This window comes from Muntiacus reevesi, chromosome 12, assembly GCF_963930625.1.
Source record: "Muntiacus reevesi chromosome 12, mMunRee1.1, whole genome shotgun sequence".
Classification (NCBI taxonomy): domain Eukaryota; kingdom Metazoa; phylum Chordata; class Mammalia; order Artiodactyla; family Cervidae; genus Muntiacus; species Muntiacus reevesi.
In genome coordinates, this window is record NC_089260.1 from 54437722 (window position 1) to 54459711 (window position 21990).

Consider the following 21990-nt stretch of genomic DNA (forward strand, 5'->3'; position numbering starts at 1 on the left):
GGGTATTTTGGTAAATAGTTTCATTTATTAGTAGGGCTTATAATATTAGAGTGCTTCTGTCGATACTATGGTTTTAAACCTGCTATTATGCTTTAAAGACTTCTGGCATTCTTTTTCCCTCAAAAACCTTGTAAAACTTTCAGTAGAAGTGACTGTGGAGTTGGGAGGTGGGAAAGGTGATAGCGTCTCATAAGGTGAACAGTGGAAATTTTCTGTAGTGCACCTGGGGCCAACGGACAAGAAAGAGCTCAACACCTATGACTACATACAGACTTGTTTTCAGCTCACCTGCAAGTAGGGGAGGGGTTCAGGACGTGGATAACCCAACTCTCAAAGGGTGGGAAATGCTAAGATTCAGTCTCTTGACAGCAGGGAGTTTCCTCTGAAAATTAAAAATAGATCTACCATATGCTCCTGCAGTCCTACTTCTGTGTATGTATCTAAAGGGAAATAGAATCAGTATCCAAGAGATGACTGAAATCATCATTATATTACTGTATTCATTGCAGTATTATTCATAGTAGCCAATATATAACAGTCTACACATCTATCAGGACTTCCCTTCAGACGGTAAGGTATCTGCTTGCAATGCAGGAGACCTGGGTTTGATCCCTGGATCAGGAAGATCCCCTGAAGGTGAGCATAGCAACCCACTCCAGTATTCATGCCTGGATAATCCCATGGACAGGGGAGCCTGGCAGGCTACAGTCCATAGCGTTGCAAAGAGTCAGACACGACTGAGTGAATTACTCAGTATACACATTGATCAACATATGAATGGATAAAGAAGGCGATCTATCTATCTATCAATCATCTATAATGAAATACTATTTAGCTGGCAGACTAGAGCCCATGGGGTTGCAGAGAGTCAGACACGACTGAGCGAGTAAGCGCAGCACATTTAGCTATAAAAAGAAGGAAATCCTGCTGTTGGACAACTGAATCAACCTGGAAGACATTATCCTTAAGTGAACTAAGCCAGACATAGACAAATATTGCATGATCTCACTTACATGTGGAGTCTTAAAAGTTAACACTCAGAAATCTGAGCAGTGAATGGAAGCGTCCAAGAGCTGGGGGCTGTGTGAAATGGAGAGAGTTTGGTCATTGGGTACAAACTCTCACTTATAAGATGGATAAGTTCTGGGGAATCTAATGTACAGCATGGTGCTTATAGTCAATAATACTGCATTGTATACTTTAGTTTTATGAAGAAAGTAGATTTTAAATGTGCCCACCACAAAGAAAAAACTAACTATGTGAGGGAACGTTTGTTAGCTTGATTTTGGTAATCATTTCACAATGATTCAAATCATTGCATCGCACACCTTGAGTATATACAATTTTCATCAATTATGTCTCAATAAAGATGAAGAAAGGACACACATACATGTGAGATAAAAAACCTTGGAAACATGCATGTGCTTGCTTGTGATACCCAACTAAATTCTAGGAAGACTAGCTCTCTTATCTTCCTGCCAGTTCTGATATGTATTGGGTTGGGGGTCATGCTTGACCTTCTCTGTATGCATGCATGCTAAGTGGCTTCAGTCATGTCTGACTCTGGGACCCCATGGACTGTAGCCTGCCAGGCTTCTCTGTCCATGGGGATTCTCCAGGCAAGAATACTTCAGTGGGTTGCCATGCCCTTATCCAAGGGATCTTCTAGATCCAGGGATCGAACCTGTGTCTGTTACGTCTCCTGCATTGGCAGGTGGGTTGTTTACCACTAGCACCACCTGGGAAGCCCTTGACATCCTCTGCATCCACACGATTCTAATCAGAAGGCACAGAGGTTAATAAAATTCCAGCCAGAAAGTGGCAGCTACTCTAAGATTGTGCAAAGCCAGTGGTCCACGTGGATAGAATGGAGGTCCTTTTCCAGAGCAGCACCAGATAAATGTGACTGGGCCCTGGGATTTCAGCTGAAAATTATACTAATTAACCTTTGCAATGGGGCCAAAGGAAATACACACTTTGTCCAAGTCTCTCCAGAAATAAATAAAACATCCTTCCCTTTTCCTGTCACCTAAGAACACAAAAGATTATTGTAAAGGGTCAGTAGAAAAGCAAACCTCCTAAAATGTCTTACTACAGGAAACATAAGACTATTTAGAATAGCACCTAAATGAATCACCATCAGTAGGATGAGAAAAAAAAAAAGACCTCTGTGAAACAGGTCCAAAAGGCAATAAGAGAATGGGTTGTAATTAATCATGATTCCATTGCAATAGACAGAAAGCCCAGGACAAACTGGCATTAGCAAAAAGGATTTAACTTACTCCCTTATAAGAAATGCTCAGGAGTGTCCTGGTTTTAAATGCTGCTGCACAGGGGACTCCAAACTGTGTTCTCACAGTATGATTTCTTGCTGTCTTGCTTCTCTTTAAGAGGAGAACTACCATCCTCTCTGTGGGTTCTATCAGAAAATCTCTTTCTTCTGGGTAGAAGGATGGCTCTGAGCTCCAGTCACACCTTTCAGGTTCTGTATCCATGGAAACAGCAGTGCCTTTCACCCAGCACCTCGCTCTTGTAACTTCATTGGCTGGTCAGGTCAGGTTGCTTTCTATAAATCAGTTGCTGGGGCTGATTTCACTGAACAGCTTTGGTGCAAGATTCCTGCCTTTCCCTGAGACTTGTCAGGTCACAAAAACTTGAATAAATCTCTAACGTAAACCAGGACACTTGGCTTGGAACAGTGGAAATGAAAACTGGAGAGGCAAACAGAGGCCCACTACTTAGGGTAAGATTACAGTGCAGCAGAGCATGAAAAGATTCATGATAAAATTAAAACGGATTTGAGTGCAATGCACAAGGGCTGCAAAAAATTTACTAGAAGGACAGAATCAAAATTTGCATTGGGACTAGTTAGAGAAGAAGAAAGCAAAGTGGTACAAATATTAAATTGTGATATGAAGGAAATATTAAGAAAATCTTCTAGAGCACAGAGGAAAAGGAAAAGAGGAAACTGAAAGTCATGATAGAGTCAGAAAAGAAAATCTACTTAAAAATTATATTTTAAAATAGAGTCCATAAATAGACCCACATAAATATAGTCAACTGAACTTTGTAAAAGGAGCAAAGGAAATACAATGGAATAAAGGTAGTCTTTCAACAAATGGTTGAACAACTAAACAGCCACAGGCAAAACCATGAATCTAGATACAGTCCTTACACCCTTCACAAAATTATCTTGAAATGGGTCATAAGCCTACATCAAAAATACAGAACTAGAAAAATCCTTGATAATAACAAAGATGAAAACATAGATAACCCTGGGTATCGTGATGATGTTTTAGATACAACAAAAGAATGATCCATCAAATTAAACTTCTGCCTTGTGGAAGACAATGGCAAGAGAACAAGAAGATAAGTCTCAGACTTCGAGGAAATATTTGCAAAAGAAATATCTGGTAAAGGACTGTTATTGAAATACAGAGAGAACTCAAGACTCAGCAATAAGAAAATAGACAACTCAACTAAGATATAGACTTAAGACCTTAATAAGCTTCCCTGGCAGCTCAGATAGTAAAGAATCTGCCTGCAGAGCAGGAGACCCAGGTTCAATCCCTGGGATGGGAAGGTCCTCTGGAGAAGATAATGGCAACGTGCTCCAGTATTCTTGCCTGGAGAATTCCATAGACAGAGAAATGGTCCAGGGATTCACAAAAAGTCGGACATGACTGAGTGACTAACACTTTCACTTTCTAAAGACCTTAACAGACACCTCACCAAAGAAGATATACTGATAGAAAATAAACATATAAAATGAAGCCCCTACATCTTATGTCACCAGGGAAATGCAAATTAAAACAACAATGAGATAAAACAGCACATATATTAGACCAGATGCTGTGATCTTAGTTTTTTGGATGTTGAGTTTTAAGCCAGATTTTTCACTTTCCTCTTTCACCCTCATCAGGAGGCTCTTTAGTTCCTCACTTTATTAGTAAATCTTAAAAAAATTATACTGTTTGTTGTTTTTCCAAAACTTAGTAAATTAAAATCCTTCACATTTGGAGGATTAAAACTTCCTATTTTCAGTTGTGGGTGGGCTACAGACTTAGTCAAAACTTCTCTCCTATTAACTGCTGAATCCAGCAGTTACTAGCAAAAGGGTATTCAAGGTTCACTGCCTGTGTCCACAAACTAATTCTGGAGAAATTAGTCCAGCGTTTTCAAGAGACCTTAGAAGATGTATCTGATCTGTAAGGACACCAAATAACTCATTATTCAGGTTTTGGGGAGAGGGACCATGGGGAGGACAGAAGCATTTCATGGTCCCAGACCCAGGACTTGTGGGATAGTAAATGTGAAATGTGCTATCCATGAAAAAAAACGGAAAAGAGCATCAGACTTACTCATTTCACTTCCTTAAGATCAAAGAATAGTAAAGTCAGTTAGAAAAATGTAGGTACAAGTTAAGCTTCCTATTGTGTAAATAATTCAATATCTAATTTAAAGGAAAAAAAATCTCCAAATGGGTATGCAAAAATTCTTGTTTGTCTCACTTCTGTGTTAATAGACAAATGAGCTCATAGGGTCTTTCTTCTCAGCCTACATTGAAAACCGTTAATTAAATAGCATTTGCTGTACTCAGAAACTACCAATAACAAGCCATCAAAAGACATGAGGACATAAAAATTAAACTTCTCACATCACAAAGAGCAAATTCAGGGAGAATCGGAGTCTGTGTTCACCGCAGGTTTTGCTCCCACGTGGTCTTGGGAGGACCATTTCACTGGTGATGTCAATTTATGCACATTGGTGTTCTGTAGAGAAAGTAATTGAACGAGACCCTCCAGAGTTTGCTTCACTCTTCCATTACCCATACAGTTTGTATAGTATTGTGTACTGGCTGAAATAGCAGAACACAGGTTAACTTGGTGAGAGAGCATTGTGCGCCTGTCAATAAGCTATTCATTCCTATGTGAGTTCTATTACCATTATGTCATCTAGTACCCGGATGGGAGGGGGAATTGCAAGGGTGAAGAGACAGTTTCTCAAAACACCTGTTCATCTCAGCCTCGTTTGTTTCTACCTCACTTTTCTTCCCCTCCTCGACTGTGTGAAGCCCTTGAAAAGACAGTTATCAGCTATCATTGAATCAGTCACCTGTCTCCTTGACAGCTTTTATCAAGTTGTACAGGCTGCTGGGGAATACCTTCAACCTTGCACTGAATAAAGAGCTTCAGACTGTTCCCATCTGGTACACTGAGTTCTTAGAAAATATCAGAAGACTTGTATCTGACACTATCTACAATATTCATTGTATAAGAAGATGTATTGGAATTCAGAAAAGTTGAGAGGAAGAGAGAACATTCATTTTGCAGATGAGGGAAAAATACTTGTTGATCCCCTTTGTGAACTAAATATATAGTTTTATGAAGAATATCTATCTCTGACTCTGATCAATCATATGTTAACATTCTTATGGTCATCCCTATATCCACATCTTACCACCACATTCAGCTGCTGAAAGAGAAAAGGAAGCTGCTTTCCTTAGGTTCTTTGACAGATCAATGTCTTGGACGTATATCTTGACAAAACTGTAATTCAAACAGATACACGCACTCCTTTGTTCATATCAGCACTATTTACAGTGGCCAAAACACGGAAACAAACTATATATCTATTGACAGATGAAGGGACAAAGATGTATGTGATGGAATATTACTCGGCCATAAAAAATGAAGGAATGCCATTTGCAGCTACTGGATAGATGGACCTGGAGTTAATCATACTAGGCAAAGTAGTCTAAAAGAGAAAGACAAGTACCATATGTTATCATTTATATGTGGAATATAAAATATGACACAAACGAACTTATCTACAAAACAGACTCACAGACATAGAAAACAAACTCATACTTGACTAGGAGGAAGAAGGTGGGGGAATGATGTAGTGGGTGTTTGGGATTAGCAGATGCACACTGTCTTACATAGAATGGATAAACAACAAGGTCCTACTGTTTAGCAATTATATGCAATCTCTTGGGATAGACCATAATGGAAAAGAATACGAAAAAGAAGATGTATATAATATATGTGTGTATATATATATATATATATATATATATATATATATATATATGTCTCACTTTATTGTACAGCAGAAATTAACACAACACTGTAAAATCAACTATACTTTTAAAAAAGACTAAAGGAGACATCATTGGCTGTCTGCTGTCCCTGAATCACTTTTCCCTTCTTACCTTCAGCAGAGTTCCATATTTGTCAGTGTGTTCAGCCTCTGACCCAATACACACAGGTTCAGGAGTAAATTCTTACTAATTTAAGCTAATCACAGTGATTTTATTCCCTCCGCCAGTGATGATTTAGAAAAGGATCTGTGACTCAATGCTGGTTAATAAGAAAAGAGGGGAAGCCAACTTGGAGAGTTTTGGAGGGTTTCTTAGCCAAAAAGAGACATGGAGGAAGAAACAGCATGATGAATTGGAATTGGGAAAGCCACCTTGAGAGCTTGATGGTACTGGCTGGGGGCGGGCAGAGGAGATGTGGCCAGCCTACCCCTTGATGACATCACTGAGCCTAAGGAACTCAGCATTGGGGTTTTTCTTAAAGTAGAATTTTCTTATTGTTCATGACAATTAGTTAATTTATTTTAACTGTCAACATCCTAAATATACTGTTCTTATTTTTAGCACCCAGTTATTCAGAGTACTTCTCTTAGAAACCTTGCCCGGAATCTGAAATCATGAAATCCTTCTTCATCCGTAGAAGTGCACTGTGGATTGAACCATTGATATGAGTTAGTCAAAAAGCAACCATTTGCTAAGGAAGCTGACTCAAGCATCTTTTAATGTCAGGTGGTTGTCACCTTAGCTTAGATAAAAGATTTTATATAAGGGAAGGGATAGTGAACAGTAAGGAAATGAACTCCATTAGGGGTTCTGAGTGATGATGTAACAACCAGCAAGAGGGTTATTGCAAAGAACAAGGGGGCCTCGCTTTGAAATAGGAGTAGAGAGAGAATTAAGCCTTTTAATAACTGTACAAAGAAAGATGAAGAGTCAAAGACAGCCAGATTCTCACCTTTCTTTCTGGGAAGGTGAAGAACTGTTATCTAAAGCTGCTAAGTCAAGAAATAAATGGACAAATTTATTTACAGAGTAAAACTTTTTTTTGTTTCTTCTTGCATTAATTAAACTTTTTGTCTTGTATTTTGGTATAACTGATGAACAAACGATGTTGTGATAGTTTCAGGTGGACATTGAAGGGACTCAGCCATGCATATACACGTTCCATTCTCCCGCAAACTCCCCTCCCATCCAGGCTGCCCCGTGACATTGAGCAGAACCGCCTGTGTTATACAGTAGGTCCTCGTTGGTTATCCATCAGAGCAAAGCTTTTAGTTCTGACATTTGAGGGACTACAGGCTTAATCTCAGGTCACTCCCAGCCCCAACACAGACACCCAAGAGAAGACACCCTGTAATACCCAGGACTCTAGAAAAGTTTCACATTAAAGAGGTGGATCTTATGAGGACATGAATCTTCCTAGAATAAAGCAAAGAAAACCCACACTGGCCAGTTTGTATTTCATTCTTACATGTGAACATACTCCTGGGATGACCACGTATTGAGGACATAGAGAATCATGGATGTTGATTGTGGAAGATTGTAAAAAAAATAATAAAACAAAAAATCTAATTGGGAAGATGTTTAAGGGTAAGAACTTACAACTTGTAGATAAGTTCTGGAGATTAATGTCTAACATAGTAATTGTAGTCAATAATACTGCCTTATAAACTTCAAAATTGCTAAGAGAATAGATCTTAACTGTTCTTATCACAAACAAGACACAGTAATCATGTAACATAATAGAAGAGATAGCTAATGCTTCAATGGTAGTCATGTCTAAATATATAAATACATCAAACCAACAAGCAGTACACTAAACTTATGCAATGTTATATGTCAATTTTATCTCATTTTTAAAAGAAAACTAATAGTGGAGGAAATAGATGCTTTCAAAAACAAAGAGAACTAACTTGGAAGAATTTCTAATTAGAATACCAAGAAAAAATTTAAAAGATGTGATTTCCTATAAAATGAGAAGATGAAGAGAATACTCAAATAATGTGACAGATCTCTCAAAGATTAAAAATATTATTGTAAAAAGAAAAAGCTTAATTAGAAGACTTAAAAACTAAGTTAAAAATTTCTCAAGATGTAGAGAAAAAAATTTAGAAAGACAAGGAAGATAATTAGAGGGGAGGAAAAAGATCTACAGGGTCAAACCAGGAGGTATGATATCAGACTGTGGCCAGTTTTAGAAAGAGAACAGAAAAAGGAGAGGAAATTATCAAAAAAATAATTTCATATAACTTAAAAAAGGACAATTATTTTCAGATTCCAAGGAACAAAAAATGTACAAAAATACAAAGCTAAAGATGGGATTTGGATGATGTAGAACTCTGCAAGACAGGTATCCATGGGGGGAAAATAAAGATTCCAAGCAACAATTAGAATAACTGTTGTGATGGAAAATTTTGTGGGTATGATAATGGACTTTATTCTTTTGTCAATAAGGAAAATGTTGGTGATAAAGGAACAAAAACTACATATAGGCATCAAAAGAAAGGTAAAGGAAATTAAAAGAGCTTACATAGTGATTATCAAGGTTATAATTAAAAAAGGAACAGCTACTGTTTAAGTTTAGAAAAGTAACAAAGAGTGTAACTGAAAACAGAATTATTACCAAACATTCTTAGGAAGAAAACTGAAACAGGGCAAACCCTCATCTTTCACGGTGGAAAAGTATGAGATTATCATCTAAAATTGAGAAATTGGTCTGTAATTTATTTCTAGCTAAACATGGTGGATTAACAACAGGCAATGATTTCCTTTTTCCCAGAGATACCATTAAAACTATAACGAAAGAATTAAAAAAGAATCTAAGATGACAGAGAGGATGGAAGAGTATTCAGGGAAAAAAATGACCAAGATTAACTGGATTCAGCTGGATTCTACATCTGAACATTAAATCCAGCACCCTAACAGAATATAAGTAGGTAAGGGTCTACTTCCCAACCTCTGGCAGGAATTCAGAGGAAATCTTCTCTAGAAAGATCTAATAGCATCAAAGAAAAGACATTCACAGTCTGGCATTTCTGGGTCACTCAGCATCATGCTGGTCATTCCCGGTATCATATCCATGAATGGAACTGTCCAACCCACATACAGACTCCCTCGTCAGCCTGTTAGTACCTAACTTGTTCTCATTTCTTTCTTTCATATGTAATAGTTAACACCAACAAGATTATGTGATGTCTATGTAAATTATAAGGACTTCCCTGGTGGCTCAGTGGTAAAGAATCCACCTGTCAATGCAGGAGAAAAGGGTTCGATCCCTGGGTCAGAAAGATCCCCTGGAGAAGGAAATAGGAACCACTCCAGTATTCTTGCCTGGGAAATCCCATGAATAGAGGAGTTTGGCAGGCTACAGTCCATGGGGTTCCTAAAGAGACGGACACGACTAAGTGACTAAACAACAACAATGTAAATTACAAAGCATAATGAAAAAACCAAACACAGGTGAAACCTCAAACCCATGGAGAAGCTAAAATTAGAGTTACTGATAAGGTGCAAACAGGGTGAGTTTCTTTTCTGTATCACATTGACTCCTTTCACCCCAGTTTGTCACAATCCTGAATTTTATATTCATCATTTTTATACTTTTAAAAAAATATAGTTTTACCAAGTGTTTATTTTTTTGCTGTATTATATGTTGTTTAGTTTCACTTGGTTTTGGACTATATAAAAATTATATTCTAAATTCTGTTTTTAATTGTTTAACCTTATAAGATTTTCTGGAAAAGATCAGAGAGTAAATATTTTAGCTTTGTGAGGCATATATGATCTCTGTGGCTCTGTTCAACTTTGCTATTTTAGTAGGAAAACAGTCAGAGCATCATGGTTCTTTCCATCACAAAGCAGTTTTAAGTTTTATGTAAACAAATTTAGTAGTTTTTTTTTAATTGTTAACTTTGTTGTCATGGAACTTCTTCCACCTTTGCTGTTACTGAAAAAAAGTCCATTTTTCTCCTAAGTGTTTACAGTATTTTAAAATTTAATTCATATAAAAAATTTTAAAAAGAATCATCTGGAATTAAATTTTAGGTATTCAGTAGTGGTTTAGTTTCTCATTTCAAAATAAGTTATCAACCTTCCAATTGCCTTTTACTGAATAACTTAAATTTCTCCATTTATTGGAAGGATGTAGTTATTAGATTATAAAATACATGTATGTGTTCGTGCTGTTTACATGTGTCTCCTGTATGTCTGTGTGTGTATTTGATCTCATTTTTAGAATCTTTGCTTTACTATAAAAGTGCCATGGATTTTCAGTTACAGTAGCTTTAGAGCAAGTTTAAATAACAGAAAGGGCCACCTCCAATCATATTTTTAATAGTCTAATCTACTGTCTAACCTACTACTACCCATTTATTCCTTTTTGTGAAATTCTAAGTCTTCTTGGCAACTTTTTCTCTCCTAGAAAAATATGACCTGTGTTTTTATTGTAAATGCATTTCATTTATGTTTCTCTGGGGAAGAGGAGTGTGGTCATCTTTACCATATTGTCTTCCCACATGGAAAGATGTAAGTTTCTTGAATTACTCAGATCTTTTATTTTTATAACCAAAGTTAAGACTTTGAGAGCTATAAACTTTCTTGACAGATTTTTTGAAGCATAAAACCCTGATGTCTGGGAAAAATTGCATATACACAAACACAATATTTTGCATAATATTTCTGGAAAGTACATTTTTGAAAGTTCATCCATTTAAATATCTATCCATTAAAAACTGTCTAATACTTTGAAGAACAGTTTTTATAAGGTTTCATTCTTCTTGTGGGTTCTGCCTATTTCACATACATTTTTTTTTTTCTGTTCAGCTTTTAGATAATCTTTTTATTGTTTTTAAACATGTCAGTGAGTCTTGGTGGTGGTCCCTAGAGCCAGTTCACCTGGGATCAAATCTTGACTCCTCCATTTGCTACTAGCTGTGTAAAAAAAATCACTTAATTTGCTTGTGTCTCCATTTTCTATCCTTAATATAGTAATGTTAAAGTTAGTATTCTTTATTTATTTTTAACAAATTTTTATTTTGTATTGGAGTATAGCCAATTAGCCAGCAATGTTGTGATAGTTTCAGGTGACCAGTGAAGGGACTCAGTCATATATGTACACAGATCCGTTTTCTCCCTAACTCCCCTCCCATCCATGCTGCCGCATAACAATGAGTGGAGTTCCATGTGGTACATGGTCGGTAAAAGCAGTATACTTTGGATTAGGTCTTGCAAATACTTGCGTGCTATATAACTGTTAATTAACATTATTAAAAATAGAATATATGTTTAAAATTAGATAACTATGTCTGACTACTTTCCCAACTCTCTTTAATTTTTAACAGTTCTAAAATGTAATCTCTTTTAGATTTCCAGAACAGTGTACATCATCTGCAAACAGCACTAATTTTATTTCTTCCTTTTCAACATTCACACTAGTTTTTTCTTCTTGCTGCTTTGCATTGGCTAAAACTTGCACCAAAATGTTTTATTCTTATCATAAGGAGTATGATGCTACGTTACACTATAAAATATGGTTGCAGCTGATGGGTTTTTATTATGATAAAAAAATATCCTACCATTCCCGGAAAAAATAAAAGATTTTATATTTAGCAATAAATCAAAGCTGTCTTTTAGCAATTACTTCTTTGGCGTTTCTTTGGTAATTTTTATCCTCCTTAAAATACTAGTATGAAGACTACTGTTGACTGATTTCTTTTTTTTTTTTAATTGGCTGATTTCTAAATGCTGGTCACAGATTGTCTCCACAGTTATAGTCAGGCACCCAGTAAACCCTGATCTTTCTGATCCAGTGGCTTTCTGCTATTTCCATGACTCTCTTGGGACTTCAGAACATTTGCAAGCTAAGAATGCCAGGTTCATGGTCCTGTCTCTGTAGACACACCTTGAATTTATTTCTCTCTGGGGCTTTGCCAGGCAGGAGGAATTTATGATCCATTAATCCCACTGCCTGAATTGTGAGCAAGTTGGCTATGACCTCCCCTTTCCGCAGAACAGCAAGAACTTTGCTTCAGTTCCCTCCAATCAGTGCTGAAGTATGTTTATAATATGTCATTTTAGAAGGGCAGAGAAAGGGTGAAAATGAGACATTAGCTGTGTTTCCATCTTTAATCCATCTAAATATTTATATCTTAACCCACCAATATTTTATTCAGAATTTTGCATCCATATTCATAAGCAAAAGTTGGCTATAATTTTTCTTGGTTGATCTTTGTCAGATTTTAATATCAAAGTCCTAAATAACTTTGGAAGTTTGAAATCATTTTCCATCCTTTGGAACACATTAACTGAAATGAGAATTATCTATTCCTTGAGGTTTGATAGAATTTACCATCTGTACACAGGGAATATTTTAGATAGTTCTTTGACAGGTTTTGATCTCTTTCATGATTATTAGTTTCCAGAATTCAGTTTTGCTAATATTTTTCATGCCACATTTTAATAAAATATGTAACTCTTTTAATAAAACATGTGGAAGCTAGTGGTCACTCATGACCTCCAGATCTTTTCCTGTTAATTCTTCATGGCTTTGCTAACAAGTTGTTTCATATCCCCTGTGATTTATTGGCTTATGAAACTATCTACAGAGAGTTAAACTGTGTTATGGTTTCCATATATTCAGCCAAACTTGCCTTATTATTTCTTTTAATTGTCCCTACCATCTCTTGAAATGCAATTTGCTGAATATTTTTCCCTAAAAGAGACAGAGTTAGGGCATATTTAGAGCTGAAGAACTGTATTTACAGCCCATATCAGAGAGCTGGAATTTTGACAGTCCTACCAGAATTTCCTCTAAAGCAGTGCCATGATTTAAGTGAAAGTAGTGACATTAGTTGGCAGTATATTGCTGCTACATTTGTAAATAATGAAATACAGAACAACAAAAAACACACAAAAAATAAACTGGGTATGAAGTCAAGAAAAGGGTTTCGTGAACCTGAGTTCTAAAAATCCTAGTAACTGTCCCATTCTCTCACTTTAAAAAATACTTATTTAATAGAATTGAAGCTTAGGGAAGAGCTCAAACAACCAAAAATGGGGAGGAGTTTTACATTTACCCAGGAAACAAATTGTAAAGCTAAATGATCTATGTATTCTGGGTATTTTTTACTTTCATCAGGTGCCAAATTTCTCCTTATTTCAAGTTGGTTCTATGTTACTAGAGTAGAATGGAATTATGTTTGTTTGTGGGAGAATTATTAGTTAAATGTTAAAAAAACTGACTTGAAATATAATTATGATATACAGTACATGTATACATACATGGGCTTCCCTGGTGGGTCAGTGGGTAAAGAATCTGCTTGCAATGCAGGAGACATAGGGTGTGATCCCTGCATTGAGAAGTCGTTGCAACCCACTCCAGTAGTCTTGCCTGGAGAATCCCATGGACAGAAGAACCTGGCGGCCTATGGTCCACAGTGTCACAAAGAGCTGGACACAAGTGAAATGACTGAGCACACATGCACATATACATACATATTTTCAAACTGGACGGACCATCTCCATACTGCACAAAATAATTGATGAGAATTTCTTTAAGATTTCTCTCTATATATAATCAACATGTCCCTTGGGGATGTGATTAAGATAAAAGAAAATTGTCCAGAAAACTGTACCTCTATTTCATTCAGTCAGTTAGAACTATGTTGCAATTCATAAAATACTCTTTTCCAAAGGTTAGCAATGCATACTGCCACAGAGAGGCTCAGACTGGATTAAAGCAAATCTAGACTCCACAATTCAGAGAGAGCTTGCTTGCTCTCTCACGGGAAGATGCAAGGGAGAGAGAGCATCTTTCTGGATTAGAGAGCTAAGATTTCAAGGAGTAAAGTTAAAAATCTATTAAATTGAAGCTATTCCTACAACTGCAACTTGGGTCTCTTTGGAGTGCTCAGGCTGATAGATGAACAAAGAAGAGAGTCACTGGCCAGGGTAATTCACCATGATTAGCTGGTACTTCTGTTACACAGGTATGGGATGTGTATCTGGAAATCAGTGGTTTGGTGGGATCCTTGCATCGAGTGATAATAGTCACCAGAACCAAACCAAGCTACCAAGTGTGCTCAGACCCTGGAGGTGGAGTCTTCTAATCATCTAGCCATCTAGGAGCAGCTGAAGACTGGCTGGGGTGAGAAAAATCTAGAAGGGGATTGCAACATGGGAGCGGGATGATATGTCTTTGGTAGGAGCTGCATGACGGGGGACTAAGGTCTGTCCTGTTGCTGTGTGTGTATTTGTTAGAGATGGTGCCGACTGCCACCTTGAAGAGGCAGTGATAAGCTGATGGGAACACAAGCAGATCTGAGCTGCCTGAGGGTGAACTAAGGCATTTCTGATTTTATCCGCAGCTCTAGAGAACAGTCTGCAGGCTACCAACTGCATCCATCTCCATCACCCTCTGTCCATCTCTGCTTTCCTGCCTCAGGCCTTTTTGTTTGTTTGTTTAAGAAACAGAAGACTTTTCAACCCAGGTATAGACACAGCTGAGAAATGCAGGGGACTTAGCACTCTTAGGAACAACCCTCAGGCGGTGGGGGGAGTTGGGGAGTGATGGCAGCTGGGGGTACCCATCCTGTGGGTACCCAGCTGGAAAATTCTGGGAGGCCTCTCTCAGGCACACCCTCACCCAAGCACAGTCTCCTGGTTTCTCTTCCTTTATTGAGTTCCTTCTGTTCCTCACTTCTCTTTTTTTTCTTTCTTTTTTTGACATGGACCATTTTTAAAGTTTTTATTAAATTTGATACAATACTGCTTCTGTTCTATGTTTTGTTTTGTTTTTTTTAAGCCCTGAGGCATGTGGGATCTTAGTTCCTCAATCAGGGATCAAACCTGCACCCCCTGCCTCGGAAGGTGAAGTCTTAACCTCTGTATCACCAGTAAAGTCCCTGTCACTTCTCTTCTTATTAACCTCCTGCTTACAAGCCCTGCTGTAGGAACCCAAAGTAAGAGACTGGATTTAAACTTTTCTCTGTTAAATTATCAATGTTTGCCCCTTTGGAAGTAAATTATTTATCCCTAGGACATTCATTCTTTAAAAAACTACAAGATTCTCAAATTGTGATTCTAAATAAATCGGTAGAAGTATTTATTCAAAGATATCTTATTTTTCACTTGGCAAACCTATAAGAAAAAGAGATTCTGTGGGATGAAAAAACCCAGAAGCTCTGAATGGCACACCACAACCAGATAACACATGTGAAATGAAGAGTGTGTCCCCAGATTGCACATCATACTCCTTTGCATGAAACCATTGTGACATCCATTCCTCTCTCAAGGCTGCTCTCCTTTGCTTGGGCTCTTTCTCTAGGTTTTGTCTGTAATTTCACTTTGTCCCTTCCTCTCTTTTCCCACAGCCTCTATGTACTTCCTTATGTGGTTTAGTTACTCAGTTGTGTCCGACTCTTGCAACCCCAGGGACTGCTGCCTGCCAGTCTCCTCTGTCCAAGGGATTTCCCAGGCAAGAATGCTGGAGTGGGTAGCCATTTCCTTCTCCAGGGGATCTTCCCAACCCAGGGATCGAACCTGGTCTCCTGCGTTGCAAGAGGATTCTTTACCACTGAGCCACCATGGAAGACCACGTGTACCTCCATACATTCTCTTTTCTCTCTCTCTTTAATTTCTCTTGACATCTGCCCCTTCTCGTTCAGTCTGTAAATACTTGTGTCATTTGAGGCTTATTGTAACTCAGATTCCCTTTCTCTTTTAGTTTCTTGGAAGTATTTTTTTTCTTTTCTTTTCATGTTAGTACAATGATTTTTGATAACTTGCTTCAAATATCAGATTTCAGAGAGTCTCCCGGATTGCCAAGCCCAGTGTCTTGTTAGTGGGGACAGCCTAGACAATTTCTGACAAATTAAAATGTCCAACAATAGATTGAATGTTTTTTAGAATCCTATTAACCTGAGATATTGAAAGCCAATTGCAAACATAGAACTCTATATCACAAGAATTGAAAGCTTTTATGTCAATTATACCTCAGTAAAGCTAGAGGGGGCTTCCTTGACAGCTCAGCCAATAAAGCATCTGCCTGCAGTGCGGGAGACCAGGGTTCAATCCCTGGGTCAGGAAGATCCCCTTGAGTAGGAAATGGCAACCCACTCCAGTACTCTTGCCTGAAAAATTTCTATGGACTGAGGAGCCTGGTAGACTACAGTCCATGGGGTCGCAAAGAGTTGGACACGACTGAGTGACTTCACTTTCTTTTCCTAAAGCTAGAGGGGATCTGAAAGCAAAAGCACTCCCATGTAAAACTACTGCTACAGTTATTTTTACATGGCATCAGAGAGCAGAGTGCTGTAAATTCAAGGATATGTTCTTGCCTCAAGTTCTCAACAAATAATCAAGATAGTCTGTGGACAGCTCAGAGCCCCATAAATGAAAATGCGTGTTGCTCACTGTGGCTTTTCTTTAAAAAATTAATGTTACTGGGAAAACCTTGAAGTCTCATGCCTTGGGTTCTAGACATTTCCTGATAAATAGAGGCCTAAAAATACAAAAAAAAAAAAAAAAAAAAAAAAAAAAAAAAATTAATGTTTTATCATATAAACCTTTTAAAGGAGCACATGAAAAGGTGTTGTGGCAAAAGAAGGATTTCAAAGGTGGACATAGAAGAGTAGAGGATGCTAAATATGTGTCAGAAACTAAATATTCTTTCTATGAAAAGTATCTAGAAATGGAATATGAGAAGAAAGCAAAGAGCATCGGAACTTATTTTCACTTTTCATGCTCTTTTCGCCTATTTTGTTTAATTCTCCAAGTTTCCACAGAATCTTTCATTTTGAAACAGTAATATTAAAATTAATTGAATTGAATTTATCTGTGCTAAACATTTACATGAAACAGGTCAGCATGAAAACTGAAACAGTTGACTTAAGAACTAGACACTTTATATCCTCATTATTCGCCATGTACTGGGTTTTGGCTTTTAAAAAATCAGTTTGAAGCTTGCCACCTCCACACCATTTCCCAGTTGAATAACCAATGTAGCCCACAGTTCACTCCTGCACTCCTCTAAGACTTGACTCTTTGTGGGTTTCCTAAAAAGGGTTTCCTTCCCTTGAATCTATTTCTACCTCCTATTTTTTTTTTTTTTCATGTGTTAAACCACCTGACATATGGCACACTCCCATCAGGAAAAGTGGTTCAATGTGACACTTCTGGGGGTGAGTGTGCAAAATGGGATTTCAGAGAGCAAAGTTGTTTGGCCATGTGGTTCCCCTCCCCCAGCCAGTGACGAGGATTTGCCCCCAGAGCAGCCAGGGTCCACCATCTTCCAATTGAAGACCCCTGCCCTCAGGCCTGGGCTAGTGGTGAGAAGGAGGTTGTATTAAAAGACAAGGTGAATTAGGGACTTCTTTGGAGGTCCAGTGGTCAAGAATCTGCCTTGAAATGCAGGAGGCACAAGTTCTATCCTTGATCCAGGAACTAAGATCCCACATGATGCAATGGAGATCCATGTGCCTTAACCGAGATCTGATGCAGCCAAATCAAGTAACTAACTAATTTCAAAAAAAGACAAGGTGAAGTACGTTGTAGGAAGGGTGGAAGCTGACATCTTAGTTTAGATGTCCTCCCATTCTGCAGAATGTGTCCTACACGTTGAATCTCTTTCTGAAGATTTTGCCTCAGCAAACACTGATGTATCTCCCAAACACAGCAAACCATGGGAAAACTTTGATGCGAATTTAAAAGGGTTGAGTGTATTCATACAGAAACAAAGCTTATTGACTGAGTGGATTGCAGGATCCCACGAAAGACAGAAAAGAAATTGAATCTGATGTGGCAGGAAATGTTTTGTTCTCCAAAACCTGCTCTAGTTAATGAGGTTGCCAGAGTTTCTTAGCATCTGCAGTGTGACTATTTCCTCCTAATCATGAAATGTTGGCATTTCAAGACTCAGGAGTTTGGAAATGGAGGGACATTTTGTGCAATAGGTAGGCACGCTCTGGACATTAATGAGGTCACAGCTGAAGGGTAAAATAGGATTTTTCCAGTTTCCGGATTTATTCAATATCTTTTGTATCAAGAGAGGAAAATATTTATAGGGGAAAAGCAGCTTTAAAGGGGCTTTGCAGATGGTGCTAGTGGTAAAGAACCCCCTTGCCAATGCAGGAGACATGAAAGATGCAGGTTCAAGCCCTGGGATTCCCTGGAGGAGGGCATGACAATCTGCTTTAGTATTCTTGCCTGGAGAATCCCTTGGACAAAAGGAGCCTGGCGGACTATAGTCCATGGGGTCGCAAAGAGTTGGATGCTTTTGAGGAGACTTAGCATGCGCACATGCAAGCTTTAAAGAGCCAAGTATGTAAAATCCCACACATTTGTTTCCAATTAGTTATTACCTAATCCATGTTTAATGCTAAGCCAAATCTGTATTCTGCAGTATTTACAATTTAATTAAATGCTCCTTTCTGTTAATCACATAACTACCTAGCCATTATTCATTACCAGCCTCGCCCCCTGCTTTTTTTTTTTTTTTTTTTTTTGCATGTTGGCTGTATTCTGGACCATGAGACAAGGCTGAGTGACCATAAGGGCTTTGTGTTCACAAAAGCCCTGCTATTCCAGGGAGGTGGGGACTGTCTCACCCCTGTGTTGTTCTGTATGTTCTCTGGTGCCATGAATCAGTCTGTTAACTTAAGTCAGATCATTTTGTTTAACCGTATGTATTTATTTAAAATGAACTTTAGACTTAAATATTGTCCCTGTTGTCAATGTGATTGCTTAGTTCCTTCCAAAATGTAAAGATAGTTGGTTCCTGTGATTTTGTGGTTTGAGAGGAGCCAGACCACACCTTCTCCCTGCCCCCTGGCCCCCAGGAGAATATCAGAGGCTCCGGTATTTTCTGGAGAGCACGGCCAACTCTGAAATGGTATTTCTTTTTGTACACCTTTGGCTAAACTCTTTTGACCTGACCTACAGCCAAGTTCTCCTCCCTTCTCTCTCAGGGGTACTTTTTCTCAGACCACAGAGCTCTCATTAATGTCAGGGGTACATGACTCTTCCTGGGTTTTTTCCCTAAAAGAATTCCACAGTCAGAGCAAGCTTATGCTAAGAAGATATGAACAAAGCCAAAATCTAACTAAATAAATCTAGTTGATGCTATTGATAACTCAGTTCATGCATTTTTTCAATACATTTTTGAATGCTCTGTTTATCTCTATGATACTTATTACTTTTTATTGATCTCTCTCAAGACTTCTACTTTTCTGTTAGAAGAATGAAAATATTTGTAAAGTTACTGAGAAATTCTGTCAACTTTTCCAGTACCTTTGATGGACTTAAAGGCAGATTCCAGAGGCTATTTCCTAGCATCATTTTCTCCTAAGAAATTTAGCATAAATCTAAAATGTGTTGGCTAGAAAGTGATACTAAAGAATAACATATTGTTTCCTTTGTGTTTATTACACCAGCAACAAAAAATTATAGTATGCCTTTTACTTTTGTTAATTCAATAACTTACTAGTGATGGAATTTTGTTTTCAGCAAGAGAGTTATTGAATGCTAAATAGCTCTATTAAATAGTAGTGATTGGAAAATAAATGATCTGTTCAGGCTTTTTAAAGGATGAAAATCATAAGAAGGAAAGAAATCTTTTATATAGGCTCAGGCTTCAGTGTTTATGAATATTGAACTTTATTTAGGCCAAGTTAACACTGAACACATCAACAAATATGCAAAACTACAAATAAAGAAGAATTTTTGATGGAAAATATGTCATATTTATTTAATCTTAGAGCTTTGTTATAAAATTCTGCAAAGTATATTCTGTCAGCCAGCGTAAATGCTTCCCATTTGTGGCTGCACTTTGACCAGTGACTGTGGATTAAATGACTTTACAGAGATGTCAGTGAGATGGTACTTTTAAAGAAGAGAGACTATGTCTTGGTAATGAATGAAAGGGTTGTGCTTCAGGAATGTGCTAATTATGGCAAATATTCTTCTAAGGAAACTTTTGAGGGAAATAACTCCCGATGTGGGAGATACTGATTTTCTTCTCCCTCAATAAATGATTTTATCGCTGCTACATAAACATGTAAGAATATATTAACATAATGTGTGAGTGCGTGTGTGCTCAGTCATGTCTGACTGTTTGCTACCGCATGGACTGTAGCCTACCAGGTCCATGGAATTTCCCAGGCAAGAATGCTGGATTGGGTTGCCATTTCCTTCTCTAGGGGATTTTCCAAATCCAGGGATCGAAACTGCATCTCTTGTGCTTCCTGCATTGGCAGGCAGGTTCTTTACCCTGCCTGAGAATACCCATAGCCATATGAGAAATAGTGGATAGCTTGACAGTTCATCTCTTTATTTCAACTAACACATATTAAGCTTATAGTAAAAGGATCTATAGTATATCATTTGTCTCTGCATTTGTTTACATCATGATTCATGGGAGGGAATGAAAAGAATCCAATTTTTTTATGACATAGCCTCATGAGGAAGATTCTTATTTTTCTTGTGTGATTTTGATTTGCCTAACAAATGCCATCAGTTTCTGGAAGGTACAACCTGTCAATCCTAAAGGAAATCAACCCTGAATATTCACTGGAAGGACTGATGCTGAAGCTGAAGCTCCAATACTTTGGCCACCTGATGTGAAGAACTGCCTCACTGGAAAAGACCCTGATGCTGGGAAAGACTGAGGGCAGGAGAAGGGGGCGACAGAGGATGAAATGGCTAGATAGCATCACTGACCAATGGACATGAATTTGAGCAAACTCTGGGAGGCAGTGGAGGACAGAGGAGCCCAGTGTTCTGCAGTCCACAGGGTCGCAAAAAGTCGGGCATGACTTAGGGACTGGACGATGACAACAGACAACCATCATCCAGTATTAGGTAGATACTGCCTGCATTTTCCTTTGATTATTGTGTGGAGGTTGTAGAAAGCCAGATTTGTCTCAGGGACATCATTATAAACATAGATTGCGAAGTACAAAGCATGAAGGGCTAGCAGTTCTGTTTCTCGTCTTCTGCAGAGGAAGAAGAATAGACCTGAATTACAAATACACCTGCTTAATGAAGGCATGGGGTGATCCAGGCAGAAACCCCTTCCATAGACTCTTTGTAGCAGGGCTCATTCTTTCTAAGGGCCCTGTGAATTAGTGGTCAGAACCATTGCTCATGACCATTGAATAGCCAGACACGTTTAAAGAGCAGTTGCCACCATTAATAAATGAAAAAGATTGCTTTAGGGTCAAACTCAATTTTGATTGTAAATTGACATTGAACCTCCAGGGCAATGACACACAGCATTTCTTAAATATTTGAACATATTTACATGGAGAAAATTATTTTGTCTCTGTACACATATGACCTCCCTGGAGCATCCCTGGTAGACCAGTCAGATCTAAGACCAAGGCAGGTTTAACTGAAGCACTTACAAAGGATATGTGGTGATATTATCATACTTAGGGAATCTACTCTGTGCAACTCAGCCTCTCGATTTCATTAAATAATACTTTTCAAACATTTATTGTCAATGGCTACACTGAAGTAGATTAGAGGACACATGGACTATTTTAGTACACAAAGGATGCTGTAGCTCATTTGTAATTTTGCTGGGACTTCCTATGGTCTCTGTCAGCCTTTTAACCAAAGGATTCTTTCAGAAGCTCTTTGTCAGCTCATACTATCTGATAGCTCTTTGATATTGGGCTATTTTCTGACTGAAATGCCAGAGGAAATCTTTGTTAGGATCACTTTTTAATAAATGGTTGTTGTTCAGTAGCTAAGTCATGTATGACTCTTTGCAATCCCATGAACAGCTACCAGTCCTCTCTGTCCTTCACTATCTCGCTTAGGTTGCTCAAACTCAAGTCCACTGAGTCAATAATGCTATCTAACCATCTCATCCTGTGTCACCCCCCTGCTCC